Genomic DNA, 22,931 nt, shown 5'->3' on the forward strand with positions numbered 1-22,931 from the left:
AAAATAGAATAAATAGAATAGGTTCGGGAGAAATAAAATTTCAAGTTCTATTTCATTTGTTTTGCTGTTATTTCTGTAATGGCTAAATTAAAGAATGTAATTGACCTTAGTTCATTCAAAATTGAATGAGACTGTTCGAAATTTGTCACTGAAAGAAGCTTTCTCTTAAAAAGAAAATAAATAATAATAATTAAGAGCCAGCAAGTTTCATGCTCAAAAATGTTCTCCTACATTTCTTGTAACCGAAATGTGAGACTAAAAATGAGTGAAAATAATCGGTATTCAAAGGGTTTGATATTTCTATTTTTAAATTAATAATTATTCTAAAAAATACGCCTGTACGCACTGTAAATACGCACTTATTTCGGTTAAGAGAATCATTTGAAAAGCTCTGTGAAAGCAATGTGAAAATACTGTACGATTTATCGCAATTTATTCTTAAAAATTCTATGATACAAAAAAAAAAATATTTTTAACCAATTTTTATGTTTCTGTATGAAATATTATAACTATGAAATTCTATATGTTTAAATTCTGATACATATATTTACTGAAGCCGTATAATATTCAGCCCTGAATACCACCCTAATGTGTTATTCAATGTGATCAAACTACTAGTTTGATAATTCATTCAATCAGAATATTACGTGTGTTCTTATGGTATACACTTTCTACACCCGATGTTAAGTAGAAAATGACTTATAACATCCTTATATCTATACTAAATGATAGACCTATAACATCCATCCTTATATGTATATGTATCTTGCAAGTTGCATCTTACGGACTCAAGTTCCTATGTTGCTCATTTTCGAACTGAACTTCACTTTTTACGCCCTGAGCACGCTATAAAATTTCAGCTTGATATCTTTTTTAAGCTACCGTGACAGACGGATAGCAAAACTATAGCAAAATTTTGTTTGTAGCATCAATATTTTTAAGCGCTACAAACTTGGGATTAAACTTAGTATACCTTGATACATATTTTATATATACAAGGTATAATAAGAGAATCAATAAATATGAAATACTTTGTATATCCTTAATCGGAATTTCATTTTTGAAAACGGTTTTTTAATAACGATTTTTTAATTTTAAAGAACATAAAACTCAATAACATTGAAGAAGTAATGTGTTTGCCTGGGAAGCCTTTTTAGTTTGATTTAGACATAAATTATTGAAATTATAAGGCTTTCGAAATATCCAGATCAATCTGCCAAAATTAATTAATTCCAATCTTACCAGCAATGATCTCAAAAGATTAAAGGAAGGATATCGGAATATAAATAGTTCGTAAAAACGCAAACATTACTTTTTGTTTTCCTTTTTTTGTTTCTTATGCAGTACAAAAAACTTATCCGAATTTTTAATAGAAATAAGAAAAGTTCCGAGATCTACCCTGTTAGTGTAGCATAAATTGACAAAAAAATTTTTTTATTTTTGGGACCGTTGTGTTTTTGGGATGGAAAAAAACTTAATAGTCTAACTATAAAGTTCCAAATATTGTTTATTTTAATTCGTATATTGTCCAGCATATTTTTCTTTTACCTGTACATCAAGCGGGTAACAAAGGTAGTTAGATTTGACAACGATTTCATATAATTATTTAAGGTGAAGTCGAGATAAAAGTACCAGCAGCAAATAAACTTGGCACTATTTTTATGAGCTCTGGTTATACTTTCGCTACTGTCATAATTATTTTCTTTTTTTTTGAGGAGTTTCGATGTTTTTGTAATTTGAAATTCAAAAGCTTAAAAATTTACTGTTTACTGTCCGTAAACTACTTTCGACTTTTCGGTACCACTATTCTATCAGACACAATACTACCTAGATGGAATGAGTAAGATTAGGATGCAAATTCACTTCTTACCGTGGAGTTGTAGCTGTCCTCGTATTGTAAAGGAGATGGGCTTAAGTTTCCAATGACTCAGTCTCTTCGGATGTATTTTTAGTTTAAGAGAAGTATTTCAGCATGTTTTTATAATGGAGTATTTATATAAATTGAAATGGAAAGAAATCACGTTCAGTTTTGCTAAAAAAAAAGTCCTAAACAAGTGTCAAATGTACTTACAACCAAAAATATCTACACTTAAGGTAGTTCCTCCGCGACCGTCCAGTCAAAAAGTTTTGGACTAATACTATCATTCAGTGCATTAACTGTGCTATGACTATTATACATATACCATATATTATTTTCAAAAGACTGTAGTTCCTCACTACTGATTCTAGTATACATATAAACACACACACTATGACATATGCCTTTAACATTAGTCTTCATATCTTTTCCACAAAAATCATCGCTAAAACGAGTTATTTATTTAAGTTTTTTATCGAAACTATATGGTAAATAATTTTTATTTTTATTTATATATTTTCTAAATATAGTATTCTACATTATATTAGTTTTTCATAGAGATGGTGGACGTCATTCATTGGTAAATAAATATATTATTTGTAAATTTGTGTATTTTTATACACTTCCCCCATGTACACGTACAAATTGCGTCACTTTTAATTGCTAATATCTCATGTATGGCATGGTAAATCATCTTCTAATTTTAACAGCAAGTGTATTATGAATTAAATATTTTATATTCTGAGTTTTGACAAATTCTTGGAATATCACTTTCGTGTAGGTACTACCTTAATAAAAAAAAGAAACAAACACCAATAATTAAATATACATTTATAATAGTCATTAGGATAAGAACTATAATAATAGCATGTAATCTATCTTTGTTTGATTTCATATTGTTTTCTTTGTTTCTAATTAATGTTTGTGTTTATTTACCTTTGTATATTTGACGAAAATGATATATGATCCATGGTCAGTTGTAATATAATAACCTTCACCGAGGGTCGGTGAATCTTTCTACCATTATTACATGAAAATATCAATACGTACATAGTGCAGACACTGATCGGGATTGAATATATATAGGGAAAATTGAGTTATATCGTACCAATTTTGAATTAATTCCAATATAGAAGTTCCTCGTAAAGAGGATAACAGATATGAGTGAAATTAAAAAAAATTGTTTTCCGATACCAACTAGTTTTGGCCCAATTTTCTAGTCATCACCAGTACATACTCAGTAGTTAACGAGTAGTATACGCTATTTATAAGATTAATTACGATTAGCTAATGTATACTAATAATGAATGGTAGCCGAAAAAAAATTGATCTAGAAAATTGTGCTTAAATCGAAATCAATTCATAGTTTGAATTTTGTAGGTGTTTAAAATTATTGAAAGTCCCTATTTTTGATATATATTGGACCTGATTAGTAGAAAAAAATGTGAAATTAGTTTTTTCAAAATATCAGTTTTAAAATTATGTTATTTTAAAATGTTGTAAAATTATGTCTCCATATCGGACTAAAGCTTTTTTGTATATGGCGAAAAGATAGCGTGTTGAGTAGAGAGAGACTTTTCTCTACCCAACATAGAAAGCTCAAAAGAAAAATTATGCTCTCCGATTTATGCATACTCTGCCTTAATAAGCTACTAACATGATTCGCAGGAATGTTTATTGTATTGTTTGTACAATAATAACGATACAATATAGGTACGTCGTGTATATTCACACACTAGGATTAAAATAATTGTTATAGATTGTATCACGCGAGTATTATTTCCATTTTAAGTAAGGTATTGAAGTGTTTTTAATTATGCTGCCGGTGTTACTTTATCGAAAAATTGATATTTTTGGTAAATTAGCAAATACAACATTACTAACACCATTTTATAAAAAGCGGATGTGCTTTAGACCACACGACTGGAGTAAAACTTCTTAAACTCCATCTTTTGGTATAAATACATGTTACAAATTAATAGAATAAATATTATTTATAAGATTATTTAGAAATAAAAACAAAAATATTTAATTTACATAAGCTGGTTTCGAACGCTGGTCTCCGACATCGAAGTCCAATGTTCTGCCACTAAGCTGTGTAAGTGTAAATATTTTATATACTTATAGTATAACATGGATGTTGTTATGTTGATCTACCTCTCAACTTGATCACACTTTTCATAACACGATTGATCTCTTTCTACCTTCACTAGCTTATATCTCACTCTCAACTTGATCACACTTTTCGCAACATTTTGATCATACATTCTCCAGTTTACTCCCCAAGTCAAGCGTGCTTAAAGAAGGTTTACTTCAAAAATTATCAATTTGTCACTCTATGCCTTCAATAAGGCTTTTCATTTACAAAATGATTCTTTTTTTTTTCGGACTGTTTTCAATCAAGTAAAGACATATCTTATATCTTCTATCCTTGTCAAAAAGCCCTGCTTAAAAAAGATAAAATATATTTAACTTTCTTAGGTTGGATAGTTTTTTGACAACTGTCCGAAACAAAAGCAAATCGATGAAAAGGTCTATGAGAAAACTAAGCAACACAACGAAATGTTTTCGGAAATTTTGTTTAGCTGTAAATTAATATCACCAGAAAACGAATATCTGGTGCAGCAATCATGACTATCCTGCAACGGCGTTCAACGAGGATTCTTTATTTTGACAGAGATTTGAGAATCAACAAATTTTCGTGCAATGATTTTTTGCTTTTTCGAATCAGATGAAAAATTTTTAGGTCCATCAGAAAAAGATGTTTCACAACGCCTAAAACTTTAAAGATCGCATGTCATAGCAACCAAATAAACATGAATGTTAAAAAATATTTACTAAATTTTGACAATTTTTAGGACATTGTAAGAGATTTATCTGTATTTCAAGCACTATGTTAATGCACGAAGAAAATCGTAAAAGTTAAAACACTTTAGAAGAAACTAAAACATGTCTTTTCAAAAACAACTACATCAAGTTTTCGCTGCGCTAGTAGGTAAATTTCGTTTTGGTCGCATACTTTTTATCACATTTGGTTTAATCCCGTTAGATGCTCAGCTAAATATCCAAATGTTACGAAATTAGACATGCTCAGTGTTAATATATTTTCATAAAAAACTACTGCATTTTACAAAAAATTTTTAAATCTTCCCTCCATTTTTACAAGCCTTCAATGTCAGTTAATTTGCTTTATTATCTTACGGAGTTGAAATTTTACATGTTGGCTCAGTTTCGATTACCATGCATTTTTATGGTTAGCATGGCCTAATTCTGCTCCTCCACCTTTCTATCGCTTCTTTGATACACATACGTTTTTTAGTTTTAAATTACCAATTTGAATACTTTTTAAGGGACAAGCTTTTAATGTAAATAATTTTATTCTGTGTCATGACTATCGTAAATGCTTTAGGCGCATCATCTTGTATAGTTTTAATTGAGCACATATTATAGTGACTCTGGGAAAATTAACTTTAAATTTTTATGACAATAAAAGCTTGCCTCTTAAAGCATTTTTATTTAAATGAAAATTGTGCATGCCCAATTTAAATTTCATTTCATTTGGGTACTAATTTTTTAAGTTATTACGCAATATTTGCTAAATTCAATACAGATTCTTGCAATTATTGGCATTTAAGAATCTTTGATATCTAAGAAAAGAGTATATGATGACCATCTTGTTTTTGTATCTACAAAATTTTTTTTTCATACTCCTAACTTATTTTAGCATCCTGTGGTGGATTTATATTCGGCAACATGCTTGGATTATTTTTCCCAATATTTGTACAACAAATGCAATATTCGGCACCAGGAATAAAAACTCGTGATCAGAATACAATAATAATATGTGGTGCACTTTTATCAACAATACCAATAGCATTATTCCCTGGTTGCATTGGTCGTAAATCAACAATGTTACGAACATCTATAATGTTATCGCTAGTGTGGTTTACTTTAGCTTTATCCGAACGATTTAACATCAAAACAATTACATTTTTGACATATTTATTTTGTGGATTTTTTTCTGGAATATATTGTATTGTCTCACCTGTATATATTGTGGAAATCGCTGATCGTCATTTACGTAATCGTCTCGTTACATGTTTTCAATTGTTCATATTTCTCGGAATATTTTATACAGTTGTTTTAGGTGCGACGCTTGTTTAAAGAATGTTAATGAAAAAATTAGTGGAAGATAATTAAAATTTGAATAAAATAAAAATTGAGCCAAATTAACATTTTGTGGACCTTCCTGTTGAACTTTTTCAACAAATTAGCATAAAAAATCACAGTTGAAATATTTAATTTTTTTCTTCATAATTCGAACAATTTTTAATTTATTGCAAAAGTGAATCATGATTAAATAAGATCATTTCAGAACAAAATATTTTTCAACCAAAGAAAAATAAATTTCCAAATTGATGCATTTTTTGCAGATCACAGTTTATGTTATGGACAAAACAAGTTGTCGATTACATTCTAAAACTCAGAAAGAAAACAATCGCAAAAAAAATTTAGTAGATAGTAGGGAAAAGTTGTGGCAAGTGCGCGAAAAACTATTATGATAAATATATATGCTACAATAATCGATTTCTAGGTCTAATTCGAAACCTTTTTTCTCTAAATTGGCTGGTTAATTAGTTTTAATGTAAGCGCAAATATAATTTTCATCCTGAAGTGAAGTTAGGATATCGGATTGTGATCCTCTTGTTTGAACATTTTAAGGTAGATATTTGAGGCACCGTAAAAAAAGTTAAAATTAACGTTACTTGTATTGTGTTAGGTCCGAATACAAAGTTACACGCTAATCACCAAGTTTCAGTTCGGCCATTTTTAACTTCCTAGTATATTGAAGTTCTTATAGTATGTCCAAAATTTTAAGCAAATCGTTATGTTTCATGGTCAGGACAATGTATTAGCACCATTTTTAGTTGGAAGGAAGAATGTTTTTTACAAATATGTTTGTAAAAAACATTTTTGAAACTAAATAATTTCATTCCCTTTGATCCTTTAGTTGAGTTTTGTAACAAGACTTTCCATAAAAGTGTTTCTCATTTCACTACTTTTGGCTAGATATTTGGTTTCTTTATTTCGGCATATATCAACATAATAATATACAACAATTTATCAGAATGTGTTCACTAGAACCATTCTTTTTTTAAATTTCGATAGGACGGAAAAGTACTTTTTTGATATTGAAATTTTCCAAGTCGTTTTGTTCAACAAATAAAAATAGTTGAGACACAAATTGTGATCTTCGAAACAAATGTATTAATATGGATTTTTTAGAGTTTTAAACCATTTTCAACAAAAAATAGTAATACTGAAAAATTAATTACCTAATCTTATTTTAGCTAAAATTATCCGACCAAAAGATAATACAGATAAATTTTTTACAATTATAATAAATTTTTCATTAATGCCAGCGATAATGTCAATATCGTTAAACTTTATACCCGAATCACCATTTTATTTAATTGCGGAAAAAAAAGAATTGGGTCGAATTTTTAATACATTTAAATTTTTACGTGGTGACGACTACGATCCCACTCAAGTTATACATGAAATTGAAGGATATTTTAATGGATTGGAAACGATTGCAATTGCTAATAATACAAAAACAATACAACGTCGTATAAGAGTAACTCCAACTATTCGAGCATTTTATATTTGTATGTTTTTAATTTCAACGCATGATATATTTGGATTATTTATGATATGGAGTTTTATATCGCATATAAGTATGAAGTTATCCTTTACTGATTGGTCAATAATTTTACTGATATTTGGACCTTTAATTTTTGGAACGATTATCACCATGGGTTTACTAACATGTATGGGTAAACGACGTATGTTGTTATTATCTTACGGATTTATGGTGATTTTTTCAATGATAATCGTGGCATGTTCACTTTTACCAAAATCTTATTCAGTTTTGTATACCATACCATCCATTTGTATAGTTTTTATGGAGGTAGCATATACATTTGGTGCAGCTCCACTAACGTGGCTACTTGTGTGTGATATTCTACCACCAGATATACGATGTTTTGTTGGATCGATTTGTGTATTTTTTATGTGGTTTTTGAATTTTTTATTTTTACGTTTTCATAGTTATATTTATTTTTATTTTGGACAGTTGTCTTTATTTTTCATCTGTTCAACATTTAATCTTTTATCATTTTTGGTCGTAGCTTTGTTCATAACCGATAAGAGTAATTATTAATGAACGGATATTATTGCAAATATAAAACGTAAAATGAAAAACTAGTTTTTATTTAATTTGACAGAAAACCATTTTTAGTCCAAAATTTAAGTTATGCATTTGTGTACCACATATATAATTTATCTCTCGAGTTTTTGGAACTTTGAGGTGGCAACCCTACCCCCATCTTAGGATGACATCCTGTCTCTTGTCTCCGTTTTCTGTCACGTTCACTGTAAAGTAAAACATTATATAAAGAAGACGTACGTTTGTCGTCTGTGATAAAACATGTTTTGAAAGTTTTCAATTGAATGACTGATGTGGTGATGATGGATCTCTGTTAATTTTTTTTTCATACTGCTATTATTTATGTTTATATTTAGCAGTAGGTATTATAATATACTTTCATCATTATAATCACTTTCGCCATTACAAGAGAGCAATAAACTAAAGTATAAATAAACATGGATAAAATTGGTAAAATAAATATTATTTATCATTGATACTGACGTTTTATTAATTGTTAATCATTAATTTATATCAATTTAAAATGTGCATCTTCTTTTAGAAATTGTATTTTAATTACAAAATCAAAATTAACAAATGAATAAGCATAAGTGGCTATTTACAAACCTAGTAAGATTTGATAAAATTTTAGTCACACTCAAGATCAGATTCACTCGATAGAATTTGGGTGAATCGTGTATTAAGTCTTGAAAATATCTCAATTAGATCAATAGAAACAGTAGAAATAATACCATAGAGCTGTATAGACATGAAAACACAATAAGTGAATTCTTGACTGCAGTGAGAGAGGTAGAAAGAGACAATTTGTAGGTATATAAGAACGACGAAGACAGCTGTCTCATTTTGTCATAAAACCATGATTGGAAGAAGAAATATTTTCAAAAATAATGGTTTTTAAGAAAAAATTAACCTTGAAAAAAACGTCACAGTGCGGTGGCATTATTAACAAATAAAATAATTTGGTAAATTTAATAATAATAATAATTTGATGATTAAATTAACACTTTAAATCCATTTTGAAGGTTATTAGATTAGTTCTTTCGCGCTTTGACTGGTATATAATCAGTTTTATGATATCAAAGTTAACAAACTTTGGACACGACTTCGCTTGTGATAATGATTCATTTCAGTACATTCCATAAATGACTCACATTAGTGAATCATGGGATCATTTACAGAACCTAACTTTACCTCCCTTATCCACTCTATATACTACTCACAGAATAGACAGTGCAAATTTTCAAGACCCATATGCTAACCATCAACCCGCTTGTCCTCGCTTAGCCCGCCCCCTAAATATAAACCCCCTTTCTAAGTTAAAAGTAAGATTATAATTTCTAAGCTTTTTGTTTGTATTTCCAGGTAAAGAAGTTTCACTCAACCTATTTCAACTATTTCCCAGGTGGGTCCTCATATTTTTTCACATTCATAAGATGTAAAAATATTTCTAAAAAAAAAAAAAAACATTTTTATTATTCTTTCACCGTCACCCAGAGCACCTTTTCATCATAAAGTGTGTTCACATGATAAATTGCTATTAATATTTCACTTGTATCACTAGGTATCTATTTTAATATTATTATATTTTCACTTTCTTTTTAAAATTAAGTGTTATTAAACTCATTTTTGGTCAATAATAATTTGAATAAAACAATATTATTATTAAATTCATCATCCAAATTAAATATTAATCGTGCGAATATCTGTTGAAATATAATAATTGAATTTATATTATATTTTTGTTATATTATCTTATTTTTGATTTAAGTGAGAGTTTTTATAAATTCATGAAAAAATAAAAAGTTTAATAAATAATTATAGTCAATAATACTACACATCTTTCATTTCAATTAACTATACAAAAATATTATTTATACCTAGTAGTGGTTGTTTACAATGAATGCATAAATAATGTCGTAATTAAAACTTAACTCGATTACTTTCTGCGACAAATTCAAATTTATAAACCTTTGAATGATTTCATTAGAACTTGGCAAAATTGATACACAATTTAATGATACAGATCTGATTCTTAATGGAAAATTATTATTTTCAGGGTTGCATTTTACCCTGTGTTATTTAGCTTTGTCGAAAAATTTACAAATAATAATTATATTAATTACATTAAACTTTCTTTTTATTTAGAAGATTTGCATGATTGAATGCGTTTAAAAAAATTTTAGTAGTATAAAAAAGAGAAGGAAGAGAGAAGGGAAGTTGATATCTTCCAAAAGGCATATTTTTAACACAAATTCAACTGACATACCAGTTTTCAACCCAATAAATAACTTGGTAGTGCAAAGAGGCGATGGATAAGTTACCACCCTCAAGAGGCACATCTTTGACACTAGTTCAACCTACGTACCAGTTTTCAAGCATCTAGCTCAATTAGGAGAGGCTTTACAAGTCGGGCCAAATATGACTTAAAAGTAAAATTTACAAAATTTAAAAACCCTTGAGAAATTTTTCGGTTACGAAACCCTAAACTATCACTTGAAACGTATCTAAGAACAGTCTTCATTAAATTACCTTTTTCCTTAGATCCATCTCCAAACTGAACCGATTTTAAGGATCGCCTATTTTTTAATTGTTCCAGGTACGAAACCCTAAACTCTCACTTAAAACATAGCTAAGAACACTTCCCATTAAATTACCTTTTCAAACACGTTTAGGCGCTACGATGCCACAGACAGACAGACACACGTAGCGGTCAAACTTATAACACCCCTTTTTTGGTTCGGGAGTTAAAAATAATTATAATGCCTTAGATATTTTACATATTGTTATCAGTAGAGATTTTAAGAAATAATTTCGATAAAAAAACTATTCATGAGAAATAAAATAGTAATCGAGCTTTTAAGACTAAGCTACGATATTTGGAAACATATTTTCGCATTCAAAGAAAGCCTTTTTCAAACCGTTATCGATACACCAAGAGTAGCTCATGAATATTTCTAGGACACACTAGTTTATTTGACTCAGAAAATAAAAAAGGCAAAATAGATTGGAGACTCTAGAATCACAGTGTTCTAAGTATCATTTTTCTTAAAATAAAGATTGATCGTCAATTTGATGGATAATTCTTGTATTGAGATAATTCTTGTAAGTTACTTTGTATTTTATTTATTGATATCAACAACAGGTATAATACATATTTGATGCCCATTAAATTACCTTTCAAAGAAAATAAAAAAAATCCAAATCGGGTCATCCGTTTAGGCGCTACGATGCCACAGACAGACAGACACACATAGCTGTCAAACTCATAACACCCCTTTTTTGATTCGGTAGTTAAAAATAATTATAATGCCTTAGATCTTTTACATATTGTTATCAGTAGAGATTTTAAGAAATAATTTCGATAAAAAAAATATTCATGAGGAATAAAATAGTAATTGAGCTTTGAAGACTAAGCTACGATATTTGGAAACATATTTTCCCATTCGTAGCAACACTCACGAATGTCTTTCTTTAATCCCTTATCGATACATCAGGAGTAGCTCTTGAACATTTCTAGGACACACTAGTTTATTTGACCCAAAAAATAAAAATACAAAATAGATTGGAGTTGGTAGAATCACAGTGATCCAAGTATCATCTTTCTTAAAACAAAGATTGATCCTCAATTTGTTGCGTAATTCTTGTATTGAGTAGTTACTGTATATTTTATTTATTGATATGGACAACAGGTGTAATACATATTTGATGTAATCATACGTTATTGTTGATTGTTCAATGATCTTTAATAAGTAGATTTGAATAAAACATTATTAGTATATCCCTACAATACAAAACAACAACAAGTTACATTTTCAATTTTACGTTTGTAAACGTACAATTGCTTGCTGCTTGGTGAATATATAACTTCTATGTTATAAAGTTGGCACGTGTAACGAATTTCAAAGAGCGTACATTTATTAACTTTTAATTATTATATAAGGTTGTACATTTTGATGATTAATTTTCATTCTAAAATGGTTGTTAAATAATTTATTTATATGATATCATCATTGAATTTTATATTATTAATATACAATACTATAGTCATTTAAAACAGATTATTTCAGAAATTTTCCAAATACTCAAAGGTAAAATTTATGATGACATCTCTAACATGAGCAAAACATGAGCCAACACAAATTCTCTATAAAAAGTTTCTTATTAAAATTATTGTATTTTTCGAGCTAAGAAAAACGCGATCAAAGATGTATGTGTGCGTTTGTACGTTTGGGACTGTCATTTCAAGTTTTTTTAATAATTGTTCTATTATCGCTTAAAAATTGCTCATATCTAGAAAACAAAATATTACACGAACATCGTGTATATAGATGTTTTCAATTAACTAAAAAACAAGTGAAAACAAACTATTGACTGAGTTAATTGTTGAAATACCATGCATAGATACTGTTGATTACTCTATCAAATTACACATACATACATGTCACACATACATGCATGTCACACATACATAACTGATATTCCCATATAACACATACTATACAATTTACGTCTATTTTGCGCCCTCACGGGTAAACAGTGATGTTTATGAAAAAATATTTCAAACAAAATTGGTTATTTTTTTATAAGGAATATTTTTTACATTTAAACTTTTGTTCTATCTCTAACGGTTTACAAGATGGGTCCTACGGACGCAAGGCCCGATTGACCTATGTTGCTCATTTGAACTTGACCTCACTTTTTACGTCCTGAGTACGCTGTAAAAATTTCAGCTCCGTATCTTTTTTTCGTTTTTGAGTTATCGAGTTGACAGACGGACGGACGGACGGACAACCGGAAATGGATTAAGTAGGTGATTTTATTAACACCTATGACAAAATTATGTTCGTAGCATGAATATTTTTAAGTGTTACAAACTTGGGACTAAACTTAGTATACCTTGCATATTACATACATGCATGGTATAATCATAATCCTCAATTGATAACACAATAAATTTGGATTTTTTTACAATAAAAACATGTTTTTGAAGCTAAAGGCAAAAAATAACACAAATTTTTTAATCGGTTTTGTATAACTGGATTTTATAAATTTTTACCCACCAAAATTAGATAACATATTAAAATCTTTCAATCACGCCAATATTTCTTATTAAACTAATTTTTCCCCTCGAGAGGGAGCCTCGCAGACTTGGAAATTTTTAGTTGATCATATCCCAAAAAATTAATGATACCTGATTATTTTGTGATAACTCATGTGAGGAACGGAAGTTGAACAGCGAAACGTGCTCGGAAGAGTATCAAGAAGAAAATGGTTCAAAGACAAAAATGGTTGTTGACAAAAAATTTAAACTCGCAATTCAGGGGCTAGTATCAGGGGCTCTGGTTCATCGAATTCAATTTCAGAGGTTTGTTATCATCCTTACTAACCTCTTATTTCCTCGAATTTTCGTTCTTTGGCTTCTTTAAATAACTTTTGTAAAGAAAATCTATCGTGATAGGAAGAAATAAATATTATTTTTGAATTCAAAACCCTAATAAACACATTTCCAAAAAAATCCCATACAGCGTAAAAAATTTTCTTTTTTCTTGCAGACACGTGTGCAATTTAATTTATGTAGAGATGAAAATGCCAAAAATGATTGTACTATATACAGTACAAACACCAAACAATGAAATATTATATCATAGAATAGGCTATGAATATTGATTTTTAATAAATAAATGTGATTTAGAGTATAAGTTATTATTTTAATTGGATAGTTTTGTTAGATAAGTTAACTTTACCAGGAATAATTTTCGTAAATAGGAGTTTGATAAAACAGGTTAAGATTAATATTGATAACAATTGGGTTCAAATCAATATTATTTATTTATTTCACTTTATTCAAGTTTATCTTTTGTTAACAAGAGAAAATAAACTTGTAGAAGTGAAATAAATAATATCGATTTGAAACCAATTGCAATCAGTATTGATCTTAAATTGTTTTATAAATTATCTCTGTATTTTCTAGAATTTTTTTTTCGGTTTTCGAGAATCTTTGGAAAGAACACTTATTAAAGCTACCTGCAAATATTCAAATTCCAATTTTCTCGTATGGAGTAAATGGACATCAAAGTTGTATGCTAATTTGTGCCCTCAGGGATAAACAGTGGTGTTTAAGAAAGAATGTTTCAAACAATGGTTTTTTATTTTTTTATAAGTAACATTTGTTTTATTTTAACCTTTGTTCTATCTCTAATGGTTTCTGGATCTGGATCTTAATACAAGGTGGATCCTACGAATTCAAGTCCTAATTGACCAATGTTGATCATTTACGAACTTCTTAAGCTCTGAACACGCTATAAATATTTCTGCTTTTGAGTTATCGTGTTTATCGACGGAATCGGCCCTTCAATTTATAATCCTTGTCCAAATAAGTTATAGGTATTGATCGAAGGGTCGACTTTAACGTGAAAGGAGGTCTTAGAAATTAATAAGTAGAAAGATTTCAAGCCTATGTAATTTCGTGATTAGGATTTATTAAAGGGTCCATTAATTTTTAAGGATGTTTATTTTGTAATAACCATTAAAGGAATCCGAATGTTAGGTGTATTTAATTAATAATAAAGGCATTTTAAATGTTCTTAAGAGTTAAATAAAAATAAACAATAGACACCGATTTTCCGATTTTAAAGCATTATTATTATTAATTAAGAATATTAATTATTATAAGTATAAATTTATTAACACTAAACACAAACAATAATGTAATTATATTTTTTCTTAAATTTATAATTGCACAAACATTTAATTAAATGTCTACAATTAAGTGATATTTCTTTTTATTTATTAATGTCAATTACTATAATTATAAAATTAATTTTTTTTCTTTCTTGATTACACGTGGTGATATATATTTTTATATAATAAAAAAATATTATGGGAGATGGTTGTACCTTTGATCGTAATTTACATTTACATGTTAGTAAAGCCATTAAAAAAAACTACATTTATATTAATTAATTGAATTTATATTAGGCTTTTGGTAGTACATACTATATTATAATAAATAATAAAAATAATAAAAATAGAGTGTTGAAGTAGTTGTCAGATGCTCAGAATAGTGGCTTTCTGTAAGGGAAACGTGTTGGGTATTCCATGTTTCAATGACACACATTCTATGTTGCTGCGCTTTAGAGTGAGCTGGAACGATTACATGTTGAAGAGTCAATCTTCAGGTACAATCTCCAGGTGATTCTCATTCCATTACAGTCTGTTCGATGGTACATTATGATATTGTCTCATAAAACACGTTTATTATAGCAAGGTTTACACATTTTTTTCGATCATTTTCTAATTTTTAAATTATCGAAATAAACACAAAGAATAACAATGCTCTAAACAAAGACTATTTCTATTGTGATTAAAATCAAAAAATAGCTTTTAAAAGCACATACAGGTACATTATAAAATTTGATTTCTATTTTACCTGAAAATAAAAGTGAACAGCTATTCCCTTGGTTGCTTGTCTAAGTAGTAATTTTTTTTAAGAATCTGAAGGGTATTACAAACAACACTGCCATCAAGGTACAACGCGCTAAACTATTCTCGTGAACAATTAATTAATAATAATATAAATAGGAAAAGTAATTAAAGTGAAAGTAATTTAATAATATTAATAATCATAATTAACAAAAAGAATTAAATAATTGCTTATAAGAGTAACGTTATGTATTGTTCGCTTACAAAAAAAAAAATCTAAAAATTTATTTGTTACAAAGTAATTTTTATTTATTTATTTTATATTTAGTTTTCATTGATGTATGAAATTTTAATTTCTTTATTAATATGTTTATTGTGCCATTGGTTATGAAGAAAAATTATTTTTTTCATTGAATTAATGTAAAACTTTCGAGAGAGAAAAAAATTATGAAAGTTTTCAATAAAGTCGATAAAAAAGCTACTATTAATTTTAGAAAATTTCGTTTTATTTATTTTAAACGGATTATTTAAAATGAATCTTTTTCGCAAACATTGGTAATTATGATTTAACCATTAACATATTTGAAACAAATGAAACCGGTTAAATTTCACAATCCACATACAAAGTTCGCAAAAGTCAAAATAACGATTTTCTTGGGATAAATGTAAAAAAATTAAATAAGAAAGTTCTAGATCTCAGAAAAACCTATCGATTGGCGTCTGGTAAATTCCATTTGGATATGTAGGTGCCGAGAAAAATGAGCGAAAATAGTCGTTTTTACATTTGTTTATAACTTTTTTTTTCGATTTTAAAGTTATGAATAATAGGTTCGAGTTTGTTTTTTAGCAAAAAATTTATTGAAATATCGCATTTTTCGAAAAAAAAAAACACCTTTTGTAAAAACTTTCCTCTTGTCGAGGGATTATGGTAGAGCGGTTTTTCGGAGCTTAATCTCTTCACCTGAACTTCTTGGATCATGATATATTAGCAGTAAAAAGTTTAACTCGTAGAGCTCTGAAATTTGCACACGTTACTAATAAATACTTACTTTGCATTAAAAAATATATTTTCAATTGTTATCTTTCGTGAAACAACGGCTATGATCCCGGTAAAATCAAGTGTTTCTGCATTCCAAAAAAAAAAACTTGTTTTTACTTGTTGCTAAAATAGCATGATCGAAGAAGTCTATACGAAGAGATTAACCCCCTAAAAACCGCTCTACCATAATCCTTCGAGCAAGAGGAAAGTTTTTACGAAATGTGTTTTTTATTGAAAAATGTTTCGAAAAAATTTTTCCTAAAAAAAACTGCAGAATTGTGAACCTTTTACTCATAACTTGACCCAATGTCAACTTTAAAATCGAAACTAAAAAAAGATCTTTTTTTTCTGAGATCTAGAACTTGGCTTGGTTTCTTCTATAACAACCTTTGTGTTTTTCGTTTTCTGATAGCAATTTTGTCAAATTTAGCATTGGATCTCCTTAAATTAATTAGAATTAATTAGAGTAGATATGAGAATAATTTAGGGAAGTGAAGTTTCAAAAATAAATTCTTATTCATTATTTTTACAATACCATCATAACAATAATAATAATATTTAATTTTCATTTATTATCTAATATTTTTAAGATGAACAACTTAAGATAATAATAATATTGTAATTATGAATAATTAAGTAAACAAAAAAAAATACCTTGACACAGTGAACTGTTGTGTGGAGTCGACCAACCACAAAACGTATTACCTAGTACATCATACATACTACCTACACCGGAAATAATGTATTTAAATATTATTTTAATGTAAATTAATGTGCAAATGATTAAAATTTTTTTGTCTTTATTTCCCTGAAAATATACACTTGTGCGCTGCATCGAAGAGCAACGGGGAAAATTGGAGGAAGGTGTGAAATCCGTTTCTTGGCCTACAATAGATTTTATTTTACTTTTATCATACCTCCAACGAACTATTTCGTTAAAAGAGATATAAAGTTAAAAAAAATTTTGTTTAGAATGTTTAGACATGTTTAGAATACATAAATTATTGTTATTTTTGGAGTCGGTTTCAGCCAAGCTAATGTGGCAAACTGTTCTGTCAGAGTTGTTTCCTTGGCTGACACCGACTCCAAAAATAATAATAATTTTAACTACATTATATTATCGTTATTTTTTTTACTTTTTAGTGCATATTATTTTGTTTTGGAAAAGTTTTCTTTTGAAGTCGGTTTTCTTTTTGCCTTTTAAAAAGTTTTTTTTTATTATTAGAACTATCATCGTAGAACTAAAATACGCGTTGTAAAATGTATTTTAGAACAAAAATTAAAGAGAAAAAACCTTCGAAAAGGAATTGGCATGAGAGAGTAATCCCCGGAAAAAACACACTTTTTCCTTCCTAGATCTAGACGTTTCTTCTGTTTAAATAAATTATACATTATATTATATTATACATTATATTTTTAAATTATACATTATTAAATTATACATTATATTTTTATAACTTTGAATATTTGTACAGCCTCTATAAGTAAGGCTATAGACGGTTAAACCGTCTACCGGTATGTAAGACGGGATTTTTCCAAGGATGTGCCTTTAGAGGTGTCAGCTTTCTGACCCTCCTTGCCGTTACCGTTGGTTTATGTAGATAAATACATTTTTTTCAATAACTTGAAAAAAAACATAAATCCTATTTTTAGAAAAAGGATATTTTATAGAAGATAGATTATTATATAGAATTATTTTATAGAATTATTTTATATGTATATTATATAGAATTATTTTATAGAAGAAATATATAATGAAGGAAAAATATGATTTTAGTGATGGAGCTTTGCTGCTCACGACTTTTATTTTATTTTATAATAGAGAAACAAAAAAACAAAACATCTCTTCAATTTATTATTGTTATTTAATTATTATTTACCATTTTATTTAGAAAAATAATATACAGCCGAATAATATTGTGCTGAAATCAATAAATATTATGCAAATATAAATCGTATATAGTTCGCAGGACAGCAATTTTTAAATTAAGGGCGTTTTTTTTTACGATAAGAAAATGGCAGGACCGCACTTTTTTAGTTAAGGAAGTAAGGGCGTTTTTTTTACGATAAGAAAATGGAAAAAAAATGATAAAGATGAACATTTTTGTAACGCACTCGTGAAATTTCAACATCTTTTCTAACGCACTCACCATTAACATACAGTGAGTTTTTTCTCAAGTCAAGTTTTTCTTCATTTCAAAATTTCAATTATCCAAGAAGAAATAATAAAAGTGAAGAAAGCGCTTAGAGAGATATATAAAAGAATCACATTTTTCATCCTGTATATTAAATACTTTTGTTTATATAATTATAATTTTAGAATAATATAATATAACCTTCATTTATGAAGTTGTTAGAATAAATATATTTTTAAATACTTTACGTTTATAATTAAATATTTTAATTGTAGGGTTTCTACATTTGATAAAATTATGTTGGGACATTATGAACAAAAAACTTCGTGTAAAAAGTTAAAAATTTTGAATTATGAATAATTGCACATAAAGTGTCCACGAACAAGCAGGCAAACATAATTAACTCAGTCAATTGTTTGTTGTCACTGTTTTTTTTTTCTAGAATTAAAAAACTTAAAATCATAACAAAACACAAACTTTCCTATGTTCACCATGTTAATTATACGAACTTTAATTGAATTTATCTTAATTGAATTGAGTAAGAGAGAGTCAATCATCTTCAAATTTTTATGGTAAATGTAGTATTATATTCTCAATAAGTATACACTTAATTAGAATTTTCTGTCGATATGCTCATAGCGAGATGACAAGCTTAATACTTTGATTCGATTTCTTGAAAAAAAAGTTTCGCAATCTTTTAAATGAGCTTTAGATGATCCTGGATACGATATAATCCACATCGATGTTTTGAAATGGTATAAGAACAAATATAAATTAGATATTTATAATTTTCTTTTCATTTTACTGTCTATAACACAAGTTAATGACCCTGAATTGATAAACAACAATTTTTTTTTCTTCATATTTATTATATAAAGTAGCTAATAAATTTAACTGTCAACTGCATAAATAAAAAAATACTTTTCACATGAATTTACCTCAAGAGACGTTTAGAGCTATTTATAAAGATAAATAAATGTTTATATATATATAATGTTTTGACAAAATTGTAACAAGTAATGCATATTTTAAAATTAATCTATATCATTGGTAAAACCTGTTATGTTAAAAAATATAAAAAATAATGGCTTTGTATATACCTTATGTTTTATTTATATTTAGGCCTAGTATTTGATATTAAACAGGTTAATGGATATTTTTTATTATAACTTACTTTGGAAAGCCGTTCATAAAATGCGTTCGTATACTGAGGGGAGGGTGTACCGCTTAGTGGTACAAGGAATGACAAGGGAGGTGCGGGGTATAAGAAAACGTGACGATCGTAGTTTATCAAACAATTTTACTTAAATTTTTTTAATTTATGTTTTAATTTTATTTTATTTTGCTACGATAGAAAATCATTCGTATGAACTAGTGATGCTGTATTCAGCATCAGCACTAGTAGTGCGATATCAAAGAAAATAGCGCTTCCACGTATTTGGTGCTCATGACTCAGTAAAGCAACTAAATGTAATGTCTGAAGGATGAACGAGCGTCAGGGCTATTTTGTATAAAAGGCTTCATTTTTTTATATGAAGTTGTACGAAGTGTAAATCAATTTTGAAAATTTTAGGGGGGTAAAATTGATCTTTTGGGAAAACGATAAATGGATGATTAATTTTTATAGATTTCCCCAAAAGTAGTCAGTGGAAATAAATTCGAAAACCACGACAGATATCGTAAAATTATATTTTTATTTTTCGTCTACATTCATGAAGTTATTACAAAAAATTCATCATCAAAGTTGAAAATAAGATACAAATAATTTTAACCACACGTCTAAACTTACTTTGGCGTTCGTACTACCTGTAACGGACACATCCGTTAGCTATTAAATATTCAAGTAAGTACGAGAAAGGCTGTGCCGTTGTATGTACCATAACAACATAATTTGTATAAAATTCATTTCGATTAATAAATTTTCATTTTGAAGTTTGATTTATAATTTCGCGCAATTTCATCTTTCAGAAGAAGGTTTAAGAGAAGACTTCATATTTTGGTCCCGATACCGGGAATCGAACCCGAGCCTCCTGGGGGAAATTAAGAGAAGACTTCATATACCTTAAGATTCTTTTAACGTTTTAAAATACAATATTTGTGTACTATTAATCAAAGTTAACTATTTGTGACGAAGGGGGTCTAGTTTTTGTCATGAAATATTTATAGAGGGTCGCAAAGAGTGACGTAATCCGACGAAGAGAGTATTCAAAAATTTTGCATCATGCAGTTAATGAACGGCCCTTTTTTATTAACTCGTGTTGAAGCTTTACAACGTATGAAAATTAGTTAAGTTAAATATTTATAAAACATTATGTAATATAATGGATATTATTTTAGCATGACTATTATAATAATAACAGCTACTTGAATAAGATTATTAGCACAAACTACTACTTAATAGCTACCACATAGACGAACAAAACTTATAATTTTACCATTGTTTCAATAAACTTACTATAGTCCAGCTTCTATGAGATCAAAAAATTGTAAGAAGATTCCGTATATTCCTTATAATTTTTGGTTTTTTTGTTTTTTGTTTGTTTGGTTTTTTTTTAAAGTTGGAAAAACGTTCTATTAAACGTCTTGGTTAAAAGTCACAATAGACCGATTGAAAATTGAATATTTTGAATATATCAGATTTCTAAATTTATTGATTTAAGCGTTAAGGGGTCTTTTCATGATATTATTACATTATATTATGCAGGTAGAGTATACAGAATTTTTTTTCGACTTTTCCTTTTGTTGGTATTACGCGCATTAAATAATGCGCTTGCTATAAATTGATATTTTTGGTTTTGTACTTTTAAATCTTCAAAATTTTTGAATCGTATTCTTAACACATTAAATAATACAAATATGCAAAAAAAAAAATTGTTTTTTTCGTAATTTGAATAGACCCCCCAAAGGGATGGATGGACACTCGTTGTTTTTAGTTTTGGGGCTTATATCTCGGGCATAATTAACTCTAGAATAACATTTGTTTGATATTTTTAATCTATTTTAAGAGACTCACCTACCTTTAACTAATGAACGTATCATGATTAAAATTGATCTCGTTGAAAGTCCTTATCGATTATTACTCTTTCCACTTTTTAATTTATCTAAACCTATACCGAAACTCTTAGAGCTCCGTTTTTTCACAACCATAGCTGGTTTTCTTCCGTTTCCTGAACTATACTTAGGGTATCCATTAAGATAATATGCTTTTGTTTGAATGACTGAGTGGGTGTTTATAAATATATAGAGTGTGCTATTTAAAATAATGATTGAAACAAGATTTGTTTAGTATTTATATCATGAATTTCTTTACAGTATTTAAATAAAAATTAATATTGGATGATCATGATTAAAAGCACAAAAAAAAAGTTGCAAGGATTTAAAACTGTACAAAATAATATTTCAATAATTGTTTTTTGTAAAATTTGAAAATGCTTTAAAAATGGCTTATCTTTATAGAATTTTTTTACAAAGGTTTTATTTTCACAAGTAACTGTTTAAGTCCCAGGCGGTTGTTCAAAGGATGGCTTTTATTTTTATTTAACATTATAATTTGGTAGATGCCTGCTTCTGGATTTACCACATTACATATCTATATTTATATAAAAAAAGAAACTGGCTGATCGATCAACTCACATCTGAAACCGCTGAGTTTAGAAGCATGAAATTTTGTACACACGTTCCTTAAATAAAGTTAGTGTGCAATAAAAAGGGGCTTTTGAAAATTCATCCTCCAAGGAATTAAAAGGGAGATGCAATTTTGTATATGTAAATAATTTTGTAGACAAATATAGATCAACGTTTGCTAAAATGTCATGTTACTCAGGTGTTTTTCACTTCATGTATTTTATAATATTTACAAAAGAAAATTCTAATTCTTCTTCTCACAAGCAGTAGTTTTTCTTCTCACAAGCGAAAAATTTGAAACAATGGCTATAGGGCTATATATATATATATAAAGTTCGAACCGGCAGAAAATTCAAAGGTCATTGAAGATAGAAACTTGAATTTTCTAAGAGAACCAGAAAGGACCTCGCAATATTATATAGGCAAATGGCTTCCTGTAAAACTTTTTTAATCCACTTTAAAATGTTCTTTCGATTATTCTGATCAAAAGCTTTCACGGCCACAAAAATTGTTAACGAGTAGTTTTCGGGTAATCAAAGCTACGAATATATTATAGTTTTAGAATATATGATTAGGAAAATGGCTTTCTGTGAAACTTTTTTAAACCGCCGGTTTTCGAGCTAC

At 28.1% G+C, this 22,931-nt stretch overlaps 1 protein-coding gene across 3 annotated transcripts in view; it reads left to right on the forward strand.

Annotated features, from left to right (window-relative positions):
• Window positions 1–22,931, forward strand: part of LOC123293967 — a 226,858-nt gene that overhangs the window by 31,452 nt on the left and 172,475 nt on the right. The window contains exon 2 of one of the 3 annotated variants that reach the window (XM_044874981.1): window positions 9,450–9,489. The exons of the other annotated variants lie outside the window; for them this stretch is intronic. The gene's annotated coding sequence lies outside the window, so the exon portion shown is untranslated. The remainder of the gene's footprint in view (window positions 1–9,449; window positions 9,490–22,931) is intronic. 3 annotated transcript variants of the gene reach the window in all.

This window comes from Chrysoperla carnea, chromosome 2, assembly GCF_905475395.1.
Source record: "Chrysoperla carnea chromosome 2, inChrCarn1.1, whole genome shotgun sequence".
NCBI lineage: Eukaryota > Metazoa > Arthropoda > Insecta > Neuroptera > Chrysopidae > Chrysoperla > Chrysoperla carnea.